The following is a 6,364-nucleotide window of genomic DNA, read 5'->3' as shown; positions in this document are numbered from 1 at the left end:
TATGCATAGTCACTTTACTCCTATCTACATGTACAAGTTACCTCGACTAACCTGTACCCCCACACAATGACTCGGTACCGGTACCCCCGTATACACCCTCGTTTTTGTTATTTTATTGTCTTACTTTTTATTTTGTTGTGTTACTTTAGTTTTTTAGTAAATATTTTCTTAACCTCTAGCGTGGAGCAATCCCGTATCCGGGAGCGTAATCATAGCCTCAAGCTCATTAGCAAAACGCAACGTTAACTATTCATGAAAATCGCAAATGAAATTAAATAAATATATTGGCTCACAAGCTTAACCTTTTGTAAACAACACTGTCATCTTAGATTTTCAAAATATGCTTTTCAACCATAGCTACACAAGCATTTGTGTAAGAGTATTGATAGCTAGCATAGAATTTAGCCTAGCATTCAGCAGGCAACATTTTCACAAAAACAAGAAAAGCATTCAAATAAAATAATTTACCTTTGAAGAACTTTGGATGTTTTAAATGAGGAGACTCTCAGTTAGATAGCAAATGTTCAGTTTTTCCAAAAATATTATTTGTGTAGCAGAAATCGCTCCGTTTTGTTCATCACGTTTGGCTAAGAAAACCCCCTGAAAATTCAGTCATTACAACGCCAAACTTTTTTCCAAACTAACTCCATAATGTCGACAGAAATGTGGCAAACGTTGTTTAGAATCAATCCTCAAGGTGTTTTTCACATATCTATTCGATGATAAATCATTCGTGGCAGTTGCCTTTCTCCTCTGAACCAAATGGAAAAGTGGACGCAGCTGGAGATTGCGCAATAATTTCGATGGAGGACACCAAGCGGACACCTGGTAAATGTAGTCTCTTATGGTCAATCTTCCAATGATATGCCTACAAATACGTCACAATGCTGCAGACACCTTGGGGAAACAACAGAAAGTGTAGGCTCATTCCTGGCGCATTCACAGCCATATAAGGAGACATTGGAACACAGCGCATTCAAAATCTGGGGCATTTCCTGTATGAAATTTCATCTTGGTTTCGCCTGTAGCATTAGTTCTGTGGCACTCACAGACAATATCTTTGCAGTTTTGGAAACGTCAGAGTGTTTTCTTTCCAAAGTTGTCAATTATATGCATAGTCGAGCATCTTTTTTTCTTGACAAAATATCTTGTTTAAAACGGGAATGTTTTTTTTATCCAAAAACTAAAAGAGCGCCCCCTATATCGAAGAAGTTAACTCTATTTCTTGAACTGCATTTTTTGGTTAACTCCCCATCCCGGATCCGGGATCGTGAATACAGCCTCAGGCTCATTAGCATAACGCAACGTTAACGATTTCTGAAAATCGCAAATAAAATGAAAATAATGCGCCTGCTCTCAAGCTTAGCCTTTTCTTAACAACACTGTCATCTCAGATTTTCAAAATATGCTTTTGAACCATAGCAATTCACTAATTTGTGTAAGAGTATGCTAAGCTAGCTTAGCATTTTGAATATCATTTAGCACGCAACATTTACACAAAAACCAGATAAACAAATAAATAAAATAATTTACCTTTGAAGAGCTTCGGATGTTTTCAATAAGGAGACTCTCAGTTACATTGCAAATGTTCAGTTTTTCCTGAAAGAATCTTTGTGTAGGAGAAATCGCTCCGTTTTGTACATCACATTTGGCTACTGAAACGAACCGAAAATTCAGTCACCAACAACGTCAAACTTTTTCCGAATTAACTCCATAATATCGACCGAAACATGGCAAACGTTGTTTGGAATCAATCCTCAAGGTGTTTTTTCACATATCTCTTCATTGATATGCAGTTCGTGGAAGCCTGCTTCCCCCTCAGAATCGCATGGAAAAATACCAGCAGCTGAAAAAGACGCACCAATTTCGACGGAGGACACCGGGCGGACACCTGGAAAATGTAGTCTCTTATGGTCAATCTTCCAATGATATGCCTACAAATACGTCACAATGCTGCAGACACCTTGGGGAAACGACAGAAAGGGCAGGCTCATTCCTCTCGCATTCACAGCCATATAAGGAGACAATGGAAAACGGAGCCTCAAAAATCCTCCTGGTTTCCTGGATGCCGTTTCATCTTGGTTTTGCCTGTAGCTCCCGTTCTAGGGCACGCACAGAGAATATCTTTGCAGTTCTGGAAACGTCAGAGTGTTTTCTTTCCAAAGCTATCAATTATATGCATAGTCGAGCATCTTTTTGTGACAAAATATTGCGCTTAAAACGGGCACGTCTTTTTATCCAAAAATGAAATAGCGCCCCCAGAGTTTCAAGAGGTTAAGAGCTTGTAAGTAAGCATTTCACGGTAAGGTCTACAACCTGTTGTATTCGGCGCACGTGACAAATAAAGTTTGATTTGATCATTCCTTGCACCAGGCTACGCTCCATTAGAATACAGCACATTGCTTTTAGCAGTGCAGCCCCCCAAAATAGCACACAAAATGTATAAAAACTGGCGCCAATCTCCGGTTATTGTACAGATGCAGTGGTACAAGACCATTGGTGCTCTTGCTCCAGCGTCACAGGATACAGTTCTACCTTGACAGTGCTACGGCGAGCAAACCATGTTGTTTCACAATTTAATCAGATATTCAACTGACTAACAGGCCAGATACAGTAGGTTATAAACACGTGACCCATGACTGTATCAATTTTATAAAGATATAGGCCACATAATATTATACGCCATTAAGCAGACACTTAAGCGACTTAGTCATGCAACTTAGTCATGCATAGCTTAACCTCTTTCTAAATATGTTGGAAAACAAATTGCTTTATGTAATGAAGAGTACATGTCTAATAAAACAATTCACTTTTAAAATTGTTCTCTCATTAAACATTACAGAGTACACAAGTCGACTGTTTTATTGGTGTGACATGCGTCACCTCACTGTGATTGCGCCCAGGTGCATCACGTTATTGGTGGGTGGGGTTTTCCCTATACATTTCCAGTGTTTCCCAGTGGCCAGAAGATTCCATTATTTGTGAAGGTTGGAGTGCCTTGAGAGGACAAGAGAAGTGAAGGTGACTTTCCAGTACTGGCAGCCTGGTAGTTGAATCGTAAGTATGGCAAAATGATGACCTCCTGCCAGGATCCGCCTCCTTAAAACTATGCACTTTGTATGTACTGCTGTTTCTAATTCAAAGTAAAAAAAAAAAAATATATATATATATATATATATATATATGTGTGATAGGATCACAGTATGAGCGTTAGCACTGAAGATTGTGTGATATTACTGAGGGGCTCTCCAATGGTGATTATAGAAATGTGACTCTAATATTGGTGCTGAAAGATATTTGTGCTTCAGAAAATAAATATGTTGTCTATTTGAAATATATCCCAGGCACATCAGATACAACTAATGGCGTTATGCTGTATCAAGTGCTTGTGATTCGTTGGCCAGTCAATTCAGGTGTGATAGTGCCCGGGCTGGATAAAAATACTTTCTTACTGATCACTTGGACACGAATTTGGAAACAAAGCATCACTTTGTACTTACAGCTATGCAATTACAGTCTAGAGGTTGTTAGAGAACAGCACATTTCCAGCCAACATGTTTCAGCACAATGTTGAAACTGCATTTATTACTGTGTACTAGTTATGTAGGTTTGAGGGCAGCTTGATGTAGTGTGATTAGATACAATGTCATTACTACTTACTGTAGGCATCCATCTCACAACTGCTGAATGATTATGGATTGATAAGTGATTTTTAGTGAACCACAGTTTTAAGTAATAGATTTCTGAATACATTTCACGTATGATTCAAACCATGGACTTCATTCCTGTAAATTAATCATTCATGTGCAAAAACCTTCCTTAACCATGAATACTCATTGTCAGTAGCATCCATATTCCTCCTACTCCTGGGCGAGATCAGGCAACATCATAAAGTTCACTTCCACTGCTATGCTGATGACACCCAGCTCTACCTCTCCACCAAACCCACCACTTCCCTCCCTCATCAGCTGCCTTCACGGCATCCAGAGCTGGATGAGCATAAACCTCTCCAAACATCACCACAGATGGTTTCCCGTTCCTTTTGTAAACACAAGTCAAAAGCCTCGGCGTCTCCCTGGATAGTTCCCTCTTTCAAACCCCACATAAAAACCAGCACCCGGACAGCATTCTTCCACTCCTGCACCGAAACCCTCACACATGCTTTCATGACTACCCGACTAGACTTCGGTAACACATCCCCACCAAACTCATCAAGAGACTCCAGCTCGTTCTGAACTGCTGAGTAATTCTCAACATTTGAGTAATTCTCAACATTTCACAACAAAATGGAGGGCTACGTTTTTTATGTTGGACTCAACATTAATCTGAGAATACATACCTTCCCCTTCAGTACCACTGAGCAAAACAAGTTATAAATCAAATTGTATTTGTCACATGCACCGATTACAACAGGTGTTGACCTTACAGTGAAATGCTTACTTACAAGCCCTTAACCAACAATGCAAATAATAAAAAAAATAAGATAAGAACAAATAATTAAAGAGCAGCAGTAAATAACAATAACAGGGCTATATACAGGGGGTACCGGTACAGAGCCAATGTCAGGGGGCACCAATGTCGAGGCAATTGTAGGTGGAGTCATTAAAGTGACTATGCATAGATAACAACAGAGAGTAGCAGCAGCGTAGAAGGGGGGGGCATTACAAGTAGTCTGGGTAGCCATTTGATTAGCTGTTAGCTGAGGGGGGAATAGGTTTTATCGTGCCCTCTTCACATCTGTCCTGGTGTGCTTGGACCATGTTAGTTTGTTGCTGATGTGGACGCAAGGAACTTGAAGCTCTCAACCTGCTCCACTACAGCCCAGTCGATGAGAATGGGGGCATGTTCAGTCATCCTTTTGCTGTCATCCAAAATCATCTCCTTTGTCTTGATCACGTTAAGGTTGTTGTCCTGGCACCACCCGGTCAGATCTCTGACCTCCTCCCTATAGGCTGTCTCCTCGTTGTTGGTGATTAGGCATACCACTGTTGTGTCATCAGCAAACTTAATGATGGTGTTGGAGTCATACCTGGCCGTGCAGTCATGAGTGAACAAGGAGTACAAGAGGAGACTGAGCATGCACCCCTGAGGGGCCCACGTGTCGAGGATCAGGTTGCCAGATGTGTTGTTACCTACCCTTACCACCAATGTGCAGCCCGTCAGGAAGTTCAACTAAAATGGGAAAACAGGCTACCTAAGTATGATTCTCAATCAGAGACAACGATCGAGAGCTGCCTCTGATTGAGAACCATACCAGGCCAAACACAGAAATACAACATAGACTACCCACCCCAACTCACACCCTGACCAAACTAACACAAAGACAAAATAAAGGAACTAAGGTCGGAACGCGACAGGGACGTGTTTAATCCCAGGGTCCTTAGCTTAGTGATGAGCTTCGTGGGCATTATGGTGTTGAACGCTGAGCTGAAGTCAATTAACAGTATTCTCACATAGGTGTTCCTTTTGTCCAGGTGGGAAAGGGCAGTGTGGAATGCGATTGAGATTGCATCCTCTGTGGATCTGTTGGGGCAAATTGGAGTGGGTCTAGGGTATCTGGGAGGATGCTGTTGATGTGAACCATGACCAGCCTTTCACAGCACTTCATGGCTACCGAAGTGAGTGTTATGGGGCGGGAATCATTTTAGGCACGTTACCTTTGCTTCCTTGGGCAAAAGGACTATGGTGGTCTGCTTGAAACATGTAGATATTACAGACTCAGTCAAAGAGAAGTTGAAAATGTCAGTGAATACACTTGCCAGTTGGTCTGCGCATGCTTTGAGTACAAGTCCTGGTAATCCGTCTGGCCCTGTGGCTGTGAATGTTGACCTGTTTAAAGGTCTTGCTCACATTGGCTACCGAGAGTGTTTTCACACTGTCATCCAGAACAGCTGGTGGTCTCGTGCATGCTTCAGTGTTGCTTGCCTCGACGTGAGTATAAAAGGTATTTAGCTCGTCTGGTATGCTCGGGTCAGTTTTCAAGCTTTGCCACATCCGACGAGCATCAGAGCCGATCTTAATCCTCTATTGACGCTTTGCTTGTTTGATGGTTCGTCTGAGGGCATAGCGGAATTTCTTATAAGCGTCTGGATTAGTGTCTCGCTTCTTGAAAACAGCAGCTCTAGCCTTTAGCTCAATGCGGATGTTGCCTGCAATCCATGGCTTCTGGTTGGGATATATACATGCGGTCACTCTGGGGATGTCGGCGATGCACTTATTGATGAATCCAATGATTGAGGTGGTATACTCCTCATTGCCATTGAATGAATCCTGGTCTCAGTGCAAGCGTCGGTTTGTGATGGAAAATAGACGGTTACGAATAATATAGATGAGAATTCTCTTGGTAGACAGTGTGGTCTGCAGC

Source organism: Oncorhynchus masou, chromosome 19 (genome assembly GCF_036934945.1).
Source record: "Oncorhynchus masou masou isolate Uvic2021 chromosome 19, UVic_Omas_1.1, whole genome shotgun sequence".
NCBI classification, from domain to species: Eukaryota; Metazoa; Chordata; class Actinopteri; order Salmoniformes; family Salmonidae; genus Oncorhynchus; species Oncorhynchus masou.
The sequence above is the reverse complement of the archived record's forward strand: the minus strand, read 5'-3'. Positions refer to the sequence as shown.